Below are 15,188 nucleotides of genomic sequence, written 5' to 3'. Positions count from 1 at the left end.
GCTGGTGGAGAGGGGTTGTGGCAGGAAAAAATGGTGACTGCTCAACCTAGGCAAGCAGAGGCACAGGCAGTGGTTGGCAGATCCCAGGCATGGGGTGACAATGGGCAGACCCAGTGAGGGCACAAGGCGGCTGGTCACACATTCACGCACAGATAAACCAGGTGAAAAAAATGGACAGTGAGACAGACCGCACAACCCAGGGCCCCAGCGCCTGGAAATAAAGCCTAAAAGCACCGATTGAAAAAACTTTCAGGGATTGAGGTGCCGGGAGAGGCTCCCAGCCTCACAGGAGAGTTTGTTGGAGAGACCCACAGGGTCCTAGAATGTACACAAGTCCACCCACACGAGAACCAGCACCAAAAGGGCCCAATTTTCTTGTGGGAAGCTGCAGAGGGGACCGAAATCTGAGAGAGAGCAGAACAAATGTCATTGCTCCCTTTCTGACCCCATCCCCAGTCACAACCCAGCGACTGAGTTGACCTTCCCTGGTGAACACCTAAGCTTTCACCCCTCGTTTGTAACAGGTGCAAACAAACCAAAATGTTTATGGCTCAAGAAGAAGAACAGCTCAAAGTTGCAAAGCCAATACTTCTAAGCGAGCAAGAGATAGCTAACCTATCAGATGCACAGTTCAAAACATTGGTGATCAGGATGCTCACAGAACTGTTTGATTTTAGTTGCAAATTGGATGAAAAAAAATGAAGGCTACACTAAGTGAAATGAAGGAAAATGCACAGGGAACCAATAGTGATGGAAGGGAAACTGGGACTCAAATCAATGGAGTGGATCAGAAGGAAGAAAGAAACAACCAAACAGAAAAGAATGAAGAAACAAGAATTTAAAAAAATGAGGAGAGGCTTAGGAACCTCTATGACATCTTTAAACATTCCAACATCGGAATTATGGGGGTACCAGAAGGGGAAGAGGAACAGCAACAAGTGGAAAACTTATTTGAACAAATAATAAAGGAGAACTTCCCCAATCTGGCAAGGGAAATAGACTTCCAGGAAGTCCAGGAAGCCCAGAGAGTCCCAAAGAAGTTGGACCCAAGAAGGAACACACCGAGGCACATCATAATTACATTAGCCAAGACTAAAATGAAGGAGAGAATCCTAGAAGTGGCAAGAGATAAGGCGACAGTCACCTACAAAGGAGTTCCCATCAGACTGTCAGCAGATTTCTCAAAAGAGACCTTACAGGCAAGAAGGGTCTGGAAAGAAGTATTCCAAGTCATGAAAGGCAAGGACCTACATCCAAGACTGCTCTATCCAGCAAAGCTTTCATTTAGAATGGAAGGACAGATAAAGTGCTTCTCAGATAAGGTCAAGTTCAAGGAGTTGATCATCACCAAGCCCTTATTATATAAGATGTTAAAGGGACTTATCTAAGAAAAAGAAGATAAAAAATATGAACAGTGAAAGGACAACAAACTCACAGTTATTAACATCCACACCTAAAACAAAAGCAAACGAAGAGGACAGCTAGATCAGGAGCAGAGCCATAGAAATGTAGATCACATGGAGGATTAGCAACAGGGAAGTGAGAGGAGAAGAAGGGGGAGAAGGTACAGAGAATAAGTAGCATAGACGGTGGGGAGAAAATAGACAGGGGGAGGGCAAGAATAGTATGGGAAATATAGAATCTAAAGAACTTGAGACATGTGGACATAAACTAAAGGGGGGAATGGGGGGAGGGGGTGTGCCAGGTGGAGTGGAATGAAGGGGGGGAAATGGGACAACTGTAATGGCATAATCAATATATTAAAAAATAAAACATGTTTAAAAATTTTTAAAAGTTGTGGTAAAACATAAAATTTACCATCATAACAATTTTAAGTGTACAGTACAGCTGTGTTAAGACATTCATGTTGTGTAGCAGAGCTCCAGAGCTTTTCTGTCTTGCAGATCTGTACCTGTTGGAAACAGCTCCCCATTTCCCTGCCCAGCTTCTTGCAGTCCCCACTCTACTTCCTGTCTGTCTAACTCTGACTGCGTTAGACAACCCATGTGAGTGGAACTATACAGTACTTGCCTTTGTGTGACTGACTTGTTTCACTGAGGATAATGTCCTCAAGGCTCATTCACATTGTAGCATCTGTCAGTATTTCCTTCCTTTTTAAAGTTGACTGATGTCCCATTTTAGTTATATACTACATTTTCTGTATCCATTCATCTATTTTGCTGGTAGATACTTGAATTGCTTTTTGCTTTTGCTTTTGCTTGTGGCTATTATGAATTATGCTGCTGTGAACATGGGTGAACAGATATCTCTCGGAGACCCTGCTTTAGGTTCTTGTGGATATAGACCTAGAAGTGGAGTGGCTGGAGTGGAAACATCTTGGGCAGACTGTTCTGGGGACCCAGCCTCTAATCCTCCTTAACTCCAGCTGACAGATCCATTTGCTTACTTGTCTTTTGTCGGGCACCGTCCGTGTTCCAGTCACGCTGTCCATGTTCCATCCATGTCCAAGTGAGGCTGTGGAGATTGAAGGTCTAAGACAGGTCCCTGCCCTCATGGGGCAAGACAGATGGTACCCAAGTAAGCAAACTGAAAAAAATCAGGAGTTTAATTTGTCATAAATGTCATGTAGAGACTGAATCAGAAGAAGGCAACACAGTGCTATGGTGAATTGCTACCTTAGATATGGAAGACCATCCTAACCAAGTGACATGTGACCAAAGACTACAAGATAAGAAGGAGGCAGCCATGCAGAATTGGATAATGTTCTGGGCCCTGGAATGAATGACATGAAGGCTGTGAGGAGGAAACCAGAATAGCATGGTCATATAGCTAGGCTGTAGTGGGCATGGGATGGAGAAGAGGTGTGCAGGGCCACATCACAGAGGGACTCTAAGCCAGATAAACTTCTGTGCTGAGTGCAGTGGGAGGCCATTGTAGGGTTTTCTGTAGAGATGAGAAGAATCAGATTTGTATTTAAAACATCTCCCATTGTCTGTTGAGTGGAGAATAGATTGTCAGGTGGCTGGAGTGTGAGTAAGAAGATGAATCAAGACACAACTGCAGACATCCAAGTGAGAGATAAGAGAGACATGATGCATTTGGAGAGACAAGAGCAAATTTAAGAGGTGAAAGGACTCACTGGTGGATCATATGTAGGGTGGGGTAGGGAAATGAAACTGGTCACCTAGTACTCTCTACAAATGACATCTTCTTTGAACTGCATATCAACCTCCTAACAACATTTTGTAGATCAGCGCTGTCCAGAGGAAATATAACATGAACCATAAATATAAATATCACATGGGCCACATATGCAATTTAAAATTATCTAAGTAACCCCATTTAAAATGTCAAAAGAAATGGGGAGTTCACTTTGACCATGTTTTCCTTAATACCATATATCACAAATATTATCAGGTCAACATGTAATCAATATAAAATTATTATTAATGAAATATTTTACTTTTTTCATGCCAACTCCGCAAAATTTGGTATGCATTTTACACTTAAACAACATGTCTCAATTTGAAATAACCACATTTTAAGTACTGAAAATCTGCATGTGGCTAGTGGCTACCATACTGGCAGCAGTTACAAGTGAGGAAACAGAGGCTCAGACAGTGTAAGTTCCTTATACTTGAGGTTACAGGTTTGGGATTGAGCCCCACCTTGACTTTGGCAGCAATGCTGTGCTTGTGGCTTTGTGTCCACCTGCAGTGGCCTAAGTCCTCTAAGGAAGCAAATTTCATAAGAAGTTCCATAGACTTCCTCTATATTGTATACATGTGGATCCAGGAACTAGGATTTGTCATGTATTTACTTTTTCCTTCCCAAAGCAAATCAACCTCAAGTTCCTTCCCTTCACCCAAGCTTTTCTTTGCAAACATTACTTCATGTGAAAAATGTCAACATTTTCTTTGTCTTCCCCTTTTGGCTTTCTGTTTGACCATACATCGTGAGGGCCCTGGGAATTTGCACATCTCCTTTTTGGGGGAAATATTCAAGTTCTAGCAGCGCTTTCATCCATGGGGTCACTCATTCATTCAGTGAATATTGATAGTAGGGTAGAGATTAGGTGCAGGGGCTTTGGGATCAGACAAACCTGGATTTGAGTCCCAGGTTCAATAGATCTTGGGCAAGGAAGACAAACAAATGGAAACATATACCGTGTTCATGGATTGGAAGAATTAACATCATGAAAATGTCCACACTACCCAAAGCAATTTACAGATTCAATGCAATACCTATTAAAGTACCAATGGCATATTTCACAGACATAGAACAAACACTTCAAAAATTTATATGGAATCATAAAAGACCCCGAGTAGCAGCTGCAATTTTGAGAAAGAAGAACAAAGTAGGAGTGATTACAATACCTGATATCAAACTGTATTACAGGGCCACTGTAATCAAAACAGCCTGGTACTGGCATAAAAACAGGCACACAGACCAATGGAATAGAACAGAGAGCCCAGAAATAAACCCAACTCTCTACAGTCAATTAATATTTGACAAAGGGGGCAGTAACATAAAATGCAATAAAGATAGTCTCTTCAACAAATGGTGTTGGGAGAACTGGACAGCTACCTGCAAAAAAATGAAACTCTAGCACCAACTTACGCCATACACCAAAATAAATTCAAGGTGGATAAAAGACTTAAATATAAGCCGGGAAACTATCAAAGCCCTAGAGGAGAGCATTGGCAGGAAAATCTCAGATATTCCACGCAGCAAGATTTTTACTGATACGTCCCCTAGAGCAAGGGACATAAAGGAAAGAATAAACAAATGGGATCTCATCAAAATTAAAAGCTTCTGCATGGCTAAGGAAAACAGTATCAAGATAAAAAGAGAAGCAACAGTTTGGGAAAACATATTTGCCAATGATACCTCAGACAAAGGTTTAATCTCCAAAATATACAAAGAACTCACTGGATTCCACTCAAAGAAGATGAGCAACTCAATTAAAAAATGGGCAAAGGACTTGAACAGACACTTCTCCAAGGATGACATACAGAGGATCCAGAGACACATGAAGAGATGCTCAATATCGCTACCTATCAGAGAGATGCAAATTAAAACCACAATAAGATACCACTTTACCCCAGTCAGAATGGCTATCATAAACAAAGAGTCGAACAACAAGTGCTGGAGAGGTTGTGGGGAAAAGGGGACCCTAGTTCACTGTTGGTAGGATTGCAGATTGGTACAACCACTATGGAAAACAGTATGGAACTTTCTAAGAAAACTAAAAATGAACGTGCCTTTTGACCCAGCAATTCCACAATTAGCAGTATATCCTAAGAACCCTGAAGCACCAATCCAAAAGAACCTATGCACCCTGATGTTTATAGCAGCACAATTTACAATAGCCAAGGGTTGGAAGCAACCTAGATGTGCATCAGTAAATGACTGGATCAAAAAGCTATGGTACATATACACAATGGAATTCTATGCTGCAGAAAGGAAGAAGGAACTCCTACCCTTTGCAACATCATGGATAGAACTGGAAAGCATTATGTTGAGTGAAACAAGCCAGGCGGTGAAAGACAAATACCATATGATCTCACCGTTAACAGGAATCTAAACAACAAAACAAACAAGCAAGCAAAATGTGACCAAAGACACTGAAATACAGAACGTGCTGACAGGGTCCAGAGGGGAGAGGGGAGAGAATCACAGGGGAAAAGGGGAAGGACTCACATGAACAAGTATAAAGGACACATGGACAATAACTAAGGTGGGGGGTGGAAATGGGAGGGAGGTGGGGAACACTGTTGGGGGGGAGGGCTGGGAATACAAGACAAAAAACTGTACTTGAACAAGAATTAAATTAAAAAAAAGAAAAAATAGATCTTGGGCAGGTTATTTAATTTCTCTAGATTCCAGCTTCCTCATTAGCAAACTAAAGGTAATAATAGTACCTGTCTTTTAGGGATTACTGTGAAGATTATGTGAGATGATGTGTGTAAATGAATCAATAATCACAATAATAGTAACATCAATAATAATAATAATTATTATTATTGTTATCAATATTGTTTATTGGAGCCTGCTATTTGCCAGGCACTTTCCCAATGGTGTTAACCTTCCCTCTTTTTACTTTCATTATTTCTTTAGGAGTGAAATTTACCTGCTTTTTCAAATTACCTAGTCACTCCTGTGTTTCTTAGGCAGATAGGAGATGCTGAGGCTTATCCCCTGCTCCCTTTTTTAAAAAAGAATTCTTTATACTCCTGGTTGGCCCTCAGCTCTGCCGCCCATGCTACCCACTTCTCTGTCTACTGTGAATTTATGTCTGTATGAGGTTTGTTTTCATTTTTTTATATTTTTAGGTTACACAGCTATTTATCTAGTGACAGAACAAGTGCTGTATTTCAGAGTCTCCTGAGTATCAGCCAGATGCTCTTTTAAAAAAACTATTGAGGGACATTTTACATATCATATAATTCTCCCATTTAAAGTATATGATTCAGTGATTTCTAGTAAATTTACCAAGTTGTTCAGTCATCACCATAAACCCATTTAAAATATTTTTATCACACCCATTAGATCTCACATGCCAATTTATTCTACTTTTGCCGTCTCTTCCTAACTTTATTTTTGTGTATTTGACCTTTAAAAAATTTTATATTTGTTTTAGGTGTACAGCATAGTGGTTAAACAACTATATAATTTACAAAGTGATCCTCTTGATGAGTCTAGTACCCACCTGGCACCATACCTAGTTATTACAATATTAGGACTATATTCTTTATGCTGTGCTTTATACCCCCATTGACTATTTTGTAATTTCTTACTCCCTTCATCTGGCAGCCCTCAGTTTGTTAACTCTATTTTCAAGTCTGTTTCTGTTTTATCTGTTTATTTTGTTCTCTAGATTCCACATACAAGTAAAACCATATGGTACTTGTCTTTCTCTCCAGGTCCATCCATGTTGTCGCAAATGTAAGATTCCATTCTTTTTTATAGCCAAGTGATATTCCATTGTGTACACAAACCACATCTTTTTTTTTTATCTAATTGCCTACTGATAGGCACTTTGGTTGCTTCCACATCTTGACTACTGTAAATAATACTACAAGAAATATAGGGGTGCACATATCTTTTGAATCAGTGTTTTGGATTTCTTCAGATATATTCCCAGAAGTGGAATTGCCGAGTTATAAGGTAGTTCTATTTTTAAGTTTTTGATGAATTTCCATATTGTTTTCCATAGCGACTGCACTAATTTCCATTCCCACTAACAGTGCACGAGGGATTCCTTTTTTCCACATCCTCAACAGCACTTGCTGATTGTTGGTTTATTGATGATGGCCATTCTGACAGGTGTAAAGTGATATCTCATTGAGGTTTTAATTTGCATTTCTGTGATTAGTGAAGTTGAGCATCTTGTCATATGTCTATTGGCCATCTGTAGGTCTACTTTAGAGAAGTGTCTATTCAGACCCTCTGATCATTTTTAGTTGGATTGTTTTGTTTTTGTGGTTTTAAGTTGTATGATTTCTTCAAAAATTTTGGACATTAGTGCTCGCTTTGGCAGTACATATACTAAAATTGGAATGATACAGAGATTAGCATGGCCCCTGTGCAAGATGACGTGCAAATTCATGAAGTGTTCTGTATTTTTGAACAGACGGACAGTGACCAGAGGGGAGAGGGGAGGGAATTTCAGGGGAAAAGGGGAAAGATTTACAGGAACTAGTATAAGGGACATGTGGACAACAACTAAGGGGGGTGGAAATGGGAGGGAGGTGGGGAACACTGGGGAGGGTGGGCTGGGATGGGAGTAAAAGACAGAAAAGTGTACTTGAACAATGAAATAAAATTTTAAAAAGTGGACATTAATCCCTTATTGGCTATATCGTTAGTGAGTATCTTCTTCCATTTAGTAGATTGTCTTTTGTTTTGTTGATTTCTTTTTTGGTTTACAATGTTTGTTTATTCTTTAAAAATTTTTTTTAACACTTTAAAATTTTAAAATATATTTTACTGATTATACCAATACAGTTGTTCTAGAGGGAACAGTGGCGCTTATTCTGCTTTCTGCCAGATTTCAGTCACTTCCCTCACTTCCCACAAGCAAATTGGGCCCTTCTGGTGTTGATTCCTGTGTGGGTGGGTTTGTATGGTTCTGGCCCCCTTTGGGTCTCTCTAACGAACTCTCCTGTGGGGATGGGAGTTTTCCCAGCACTTCAACCCCCACAGCGTTTCAATCAGTGGTTTGAGGCTTTATTTCCCTGAGCTGGGGCTCTGGGTTGTGCTGTTTATCCTGCTACCCAGTTTCTCCTGGTTTATCTGCACGTGAATGTAGGATGGCCTGGTCCTTCAGCCGCCCTGTGTGCTGGGCCCTGCTCTACAGTCTGCTGCCTTGTTGGGTCCAGTCCACAATCCACCACCTCACTGGGTCCACCAGCTGCCACTTTGCCTTGAGCCCTCTGTGCCCTGGCTCCCCGACTCCACCCCTCCTACTGGTGTGGATGAATGTGTCTTTAATTCCTTGTTTATCGGACTGCCATACAATTAGATTTTCTGTCAGTTCTGGTTGTTTTTTGTTTTTAAATTTTTGTTGTTTTTCTTTTTTAAAAGTATTTTACTTATTTATTTTTAGAGAGAGGGGATGGGAAGGAGAAAGAGCTGGAGAGAAACATTAATGTGTGGCTACCTGTCATGTGTCCCCCACCAGGGACCCGGCTTGCAATCCAGGCACGTGCCCTGGAATTGAACTAGCAATCCACCACCCCACAGGCCGGCGCTCAATCCACTGAGCTACACCAGCCAGGGTTGTTGTTTTTCTTTTGGTTGTGCAAGGAGGCACAGTGTATCCCTACACCTCCATCTTTGCCAGAAGTCCTTATTGATGGTTTTCTTTGTTGTGCAAAAATTTTTTAGTTTGATGTACTCACATTTGTTTATTTTTTCTTTTGTTTCCTTTGCCTGAGGAGATGTGTCAGAAAAGAATATTTACTAAGAGTAATGTCAGATAGCTTATGTTTTCTTCTAGAAGTTTTTTGGTTTTGGGTCTTACATTTAAACCTTTAATCCATTTTGAGTTTATTTTTGTGTATAGTGAAAGAAGGTAGTCTAGTTTCATTTGTTTGCTTGGATCTATCTAATGTTCCAATACCATTTATTGAATAGACTGTATTTACTCCTTTGTATATTCTTGCCTCCTTTGTCCTATATTAATTGACCAGATAGGTGTGGGTTTATTTCTGGACTCTCTGTTCTGTTATATTGGTTTATGTGGCTGTTTTTATGCCAGTACCATGCTGTTTTGATTACTTTAGTCTTGTAGTAAAGTTTGAGTATGGAACCTGCAACTTTGTTCTTTCTCAAGATTGCTGTAGCTATGTAGGGTCTCTCATGGTTCCATATACATTTTAGGATTATTTGTTATAGTTATGTGAAAAATGCCATTGGTATTTTGATAGTGACTGTATTGAATCTATGGATTATTTGGGGGAATATGGACATTTAAACAATGTTAATTCTCTCTACCCATGAGCACAGTATATGCTTCCATTTATTTGTGTCTTCTTCAGTTTTCTGTTTTCTGTCTTGTAATTTTCTGTGTACAGGTGTTTTACCTCCTTAGTTAAATTTATTTCTAGGTATTTTTTTCATGCAACTGTAAATGGGATTATTTTTTAATTTCTCTTTTGATAGTTTGTTATTGGTATATAAAAGTGCAGCTGATTTCCGAATACTTATTTGGTTTCCTGCTACTTTACTGAGTTCATTTATCAGTTTTAGTAGTTTTTTTGGTAGAATCTTTAGAGTACTCTCTCTATAATATTATGTCATCTGCAAATAGTGACAGTTTTACTTTTTCCTTTCTAATTTGGATGCTTTTGATTTCTTCTTATTGTCTGCTTGCTGTGGACAATTGACTTTTAGTACTATGTTGAATAAAAGTGGTGAAAGTGGATAGATATCCTTGTCTTGTTCCTGATCTTAAGGAAAATGCTTTTAGCTTTTTCTCATTGAATATGTTAGCTGTAGGGTTGTCATAAATGGTCTTTATAACGTTATTATTATTATTATTATTATTCCCACTTTGTTGAGAGCTTTTATCATAAATGGATGCTGGATTTTGTCAAATGATTTTCTTCATTTATTCATATGATCTTATGATTTGTCCTTCATTTAGTTTACATGGTGTATCATGTTAATTGGTTTGTGGCTATTTAGCCAAACTTGCATCCCAGGAATAAATCCCATTTGATTATAGTTTAAGACCTTTTAAATGTATATCTGAATTTGGTTTGCTAATATTTTGTTGAGGATTTTTTTTATCTATGTTCACCAGGGATATTGGCCTATAATTTTGTTTTTCTGTGCAATATTTTTGTTTGGTTTGGGAATCAGAGTAATGCTGGCCTTGTAAAATGAGTTCGGGAGTCTTTCTTCCTCTTGAGTTTTTGGAATTGTTTGAGAAGACTAGGTGTTAGTTTTTATTTGAATGTTTGGTAAAATTTCTCTGTGAAGCCATTGGTCCAGGACTTTTGTTTGTTGGGAGTTTTTCCACTACTGATATGGTCTTGCTAATTGTGATTTGTCTGCTCAAGTTTTCTGTTTCTTATTGATTCAATTCTGAAAAATTGTATGTTTCTAGGAATTTATCCATTTCTTCCAGATTGTTCAATTTGTCCACATATAGTTGTCAGTAGTATTTTCTATACTATTTTGCATTTCTATGGTGTTAGTTGTCATTTTTTTATTTCTGATTTTATTTATTTGGGTTCTTTCCCTTTTTTCTTAATGAGTCAGGTGAATGTTCTGTCAATTTTATTTTTTTCAAAGAACTAGCTCTTGGTTTCATTGATTTATTTTTGCATTTTGACTCTATTTTGTTTATTTCCATTCTGATATTTATTTCTTTCCTTCTACTCACTTTGGGTTTTGTGTATTGTTCTTTTTCTAGTCCTTTAGGTATAAGGTTAGATTTTTATTTGAGATTTTTCTTGTTTTTTGAGGTAGGCTTGTAGTCCTATGAATTTCCCTCTTAGGATTGCTCTTGCTCTGTCTCTCTTACAGATTTTGGGTTGTTGTGTTTTCACTTTGATTTGTCTCAAGGTGTCTCTTGATTTCCTTCCTTCCTTCCTTCCTTCCTTCCTTCCTTCCTTCCTTCCTTCCTTCCTTCCCTCCTCTTTACCTGAGGACATTTTTTCATTGCTTTTAAAGAGAGAGAAAGGGGAGGTGAGAACAGAGAGAGAAACATTGATGTAACAGAGAAACATTGATTGGTTGCCTCTCACAGGCTTTCTGACTAGGAATCAAACCTGGAACCTAGGCATGTGCACATGAGAATTGAGCCTGCAACCTTTCAGTGTAAGGGATGATGCTCCACCCAATTAAGCCATACTGACCAGGGCTGATTTCTTTCTTGATCTCATTGTTGACCTGTTTATTGTTTAGTAGCTTGTTATTTAGCCTCCATGTGTTTGCTTTTCAGTTGTCCTCTTGTGATTGACTTTTAGTTTCATACCTAAAAGTACCATCTCTTGTGGTCAGAGATGATACTTGATATGATTTTTTTGCATTTATCATTTTCTTACTGCTTTTTGAATACAGTTGTCTCCATTTTCCTACCATCACTCTACCCCTACCTCCCACCCTCAATCCTACCCAGCTTTGGCTTTGTCCATGAGTACTTTATACATGTTCCTTGATGACCTTTTTGCTTTTTCCCATTGTTATCTTCCTCCCCCCTCCCCTCTGGTTACTGTCAGTTTGTTCTTTATTTCAATGTCTCTGGTTCTATTTTGCTTGCTTGTTTGTTTTGTTGATTAGGTTCCACCTATAGGTGAAATCATATGGTATTTGTCTTTCATCGACTGGCTTACTTCACTTAGCATAAATTTAAAAATTAAAATCATATCAAGTATCTAAGTTTTAGATTAAGTTGTAAAATCATATCAAGTATCTACAACTTAGATATTTGATATGATTTTATTTCATATTTTATTTTACTTTAAATATTTTATTTACTTATTTTTAGAGAGAGGAAGGGAGGGTGAAAGAGGGAGAGAAACATCACTCTTTCTGTGTGGTTGCATTTTGCATGCCCTCTACTGAGGACCTGGCCCGCAACCCAGGCATGTACCCTGAGTGGCAATTGAACCCACGACTCTTTGGTTCACGGGCTGGCATTCAATCCACTGAGCCATACCAGCCAGGACATTTGATATGATTTTTAATTTTTTAAATTTATTTAGTTTTGTGGCTTCCCATGTCTATTCTGGAAAGCGTTCCATGTACACTTGAAAAGAATTTATATTCTGCTACTTCAGGGTGAAGTGCTTCAAAAATATCAATTAAATTCTTCTGGTCTAATGGGTCATTTAAGGCTAGTCTTTCCTTGTTGACTTTCTGTCTGGAAGATCTGTCTATTGAAGTCAATGGGGTATTAAATTCTTGGAGGTAGCTTTTTAAAAAAAATGAAAATGAAAGCCGTCTGTGCTGGGAAATGAATATTTCAGACAACAGGAAGCTGGTAAGAAAAATATTTTCTGGATGGCTTTCTAGAACCCTTAAACTCCTCTGAGTTCTCACCAAATTGAGCTTGTAATACCATGGCCCTGCTCTCAGTGTATTTCTTTTTGATTCTATGGGGTACCAGCAGATCTGAGGAGCACACTAACAATGTTAAACCCAGCTGTCATTGATAAGATTGTTGTATGTGGCATATGCTAACAGTACTGCATCTATTTTCTCTTTTAATCTGCAAAGCAACCCTTTGAGATAATTATGATGTTATTTCTGTATTAAAAGTATAGAAACTGAGGTCCTAACAGGATGACAGATTTGCCTAGCATCACCAAACTGGGATTTTCACTTAAGCCTTTTACCGAAAAGTGTTCCTAACCACCATCTTTGCTGTTGGTTGACATTTGACTAGCTTTGCTAAGGGGGTTCACCTTGACTTGTTGATGGACCAAGGCTTCTGTTGCCTGGTTCCCTTCCTTTTTTTGTTACTGTAGGAAACTCAGCTCTGGAATATGACACACTAAGGTTTAAATCCCAGCCCGTGAGACTTTGCACAGAGCAGTCAACCTGAACTTGCTGCTTAGAGTCATTGGGAGGGTTGGAATATAGTATGTTGAGGGTGAACAGTGTTTTTTGCCTCAACAGGTGTTTAATGAAGGGTTATCATTATTATTGCTACCATTTTTTCCTTCTATGCCTCATGTTCCATTGTTCCCCTTCTTCTATGCCCATAGCACTCCCCAAAGATGGTCTCCTTTCTTTTGGTGCATGCTTCTCCTTTCCACACTCCTACACTTCAACCTCAGTTCTCCGCTTGTTGTGTTGGACTTTAAGAAAACAAGTTATATTTTCAGCCAGGGCCACTAGGGCCATGGATGTTCTCCTGTCCATTCCCTTCCCAAATATGACTCTGGGTCTAACCTCCAAATTCCAGAACACCACATAGGCTTTCTCAGTGGCTGGCAGGTGGTAGTATCCATATGGCTGTTGTGTGGCTTTGGCCCCTTTCTCCTCAGCTGAGTCTTAGGCGTCTTCCCAGGTCCTTTTTTTTTCTTGAGTGCACCTGGATCCTACAGCTGACTCCATAAATCTGACTTGTTTTACTTTGCTTTCCCCTTTTTTTCTTTAGGGCACAGGTGGCAAACACAAGGCCTGTGGGTTGTATCTGGCACTGCACCTTGTTTCTACCTGGTGGCAGCACCAAGCTCCTACTTAACTGTTAAGGAGTAGTTACATTTACACAGTCCTAAAATTACATTCGGTCCTTTGAAGGCAACCTCGACGCTGATGTGGCCCCTGGTGAAAAAAAGTTTGACACCCCTGCTTTTGGGCATCAGCTTCCCATTTCTTTTCTCCATTTTCCCAGCCTAGTGCTGGGAAGGCCTAACTAGAGGAGAACTTCAGGCAAATTCTTTCTCCTGGATTGACTACTGTGACCTCACTGATAAACTTTCCCTTTCTCTTGACTCATCCTGTCTCCTTGAATAGATGCTGAATCTGAGTGACTTTTTAGGTTGTTGAGTTGGTGAGACACTGGGCTGAGCAGTGGAAGGCACAGCTTGGCTCAGTTAAAGGAAGAGCCATAAAAGCTCTTTGGGTGGGGTCATGAGTTGGCAGACAAGTCATCCCCTGGGAGATAATGGGCCTTCATGGACTGTAGTAGGACCCACATTCCTGGAGTAGAACATTTGTGGCTATCTTCTTTGCTGCCTTTCTGTCTTCTCTTTATTCTGGAAGCTGAATGCTGTTAGCAAGCAAAATGCTACACAGTAACTATTTTCCATTTTAAGTGTGTGCTGATGCCAGAGAAAGGGAAATCCTCAAAACCCACTGGTTCTGACTCAGGTGCTATTGGTTTTGCCATAACCACCAGTTTGGCCTCTCTCCATCACCACCCTAGTCATGTCTGCTTTTTCTGAACCACAGGCTGTCTGGCCATCCATAGGTTGGCATGGATTTGCCTGTCTTTTTCTGTAAGGAGTTACTCCTTTCTACCTGCCAAGTACGGGCTTCTGTGTGGGGACTGGGTAGCTGGAAGGGTTTCACTGGAAAACATATACTACTTCTATGTTAGCCTCTGGCCTTCTGCTTAGAACCCTATGACAGCATTTCCACAGCTGGAGCTGGTGCTGAGGTAGTCCTGAGAATGTAAGTGTTGATATAGCTGGATGATCAAGACAGGTGGACAAATATGAGACCTGGTGGACTATGAGTCAAGCTCTTTTATTTTTGTAGTAAATACTATAATTGCGAATCAGTATGACTGGTCATCCATCCATTCATCCATCCATCCATCTGTATTCAACATAGTGTAGTAGTTAAGTACGTAGACCTTGGAGTAATCCTGCCTAGGTTGGAACCCCAACTTTGTTACTCACCAAGTGTGTGGTCTTAGTTCGGTTTTTAGCCTCTCCTAGCCTCAACCTCCTTACATATAAAATGATATTGATGTTGAAAATAACAATAGTACCTCCCTCATGGCATTGTTGTGAGGGTTATGCTAAGTCAGTGTGTGTAAGGTGCTATTACTGTTATATCTGCCCATCTATTTAGCTGTCATCTTTTATAATCAGTAATGATCTTCACAAAGTATTTCTGGGTTTTGGCCTTACAGACCAATGGTAAGATTATACTTCCAGGCTCACTTGTGGGTGAGTTGGGCCATATGAGTATTCTGGCCAATGAATTGCAATCCAAAGTGATGTGTGTCACTCTTATGCTGGAGCATTGCAATG

At 39.6% G+C, this 15,188-nt stretch overlaps 1 protein-coding gene and 1 non-coding gene across 3 annotated transcripts in view; both read left to right on the top strand.

Moving 5' to 3' along the window:
* PRKCB (protein kinase C beta) overlaps positions 1-15,188 on the top strand; it is a 347,363-nt gene that overhangs the window by 33,584 nt on the left and 298,591 nt on the right. The gene's annotated exons all lie outside the window — the stretch shown is intronic.
* Positions 7,489-7,591, top strand: LOC119004006 (U6 spliceosomal RNA). Its single transcript, XR_005070092.1, has one exon. It is a non-coding gene; the product is annotated as a U6 spliceosomal RNA (small nuclear RNA).

The sequence above is a fragment of the Sturnira hondurensis genome, unplaced genomic scaffold (genome assembly GCF_014824575.4).
Source record: "Sturnira hondurensis isolate 20B ecotype Veracruz unplaced genomic scaffold, ASM1482457v3 Scaffold0018877, whole genome shotgun sequence".
Taxonomy (NCBI): domain Eukaryota; kingdom Metazoa; phylum Chordata; class Mammalia; order Chiroptera; family Phyllostomidae; genus Sturnira; species Sturnira hondurensis.
Note: the sequence above shows the minus strand (reverse complement) of the source record. Positions and strands in the feature narration are given on the sequence as shown.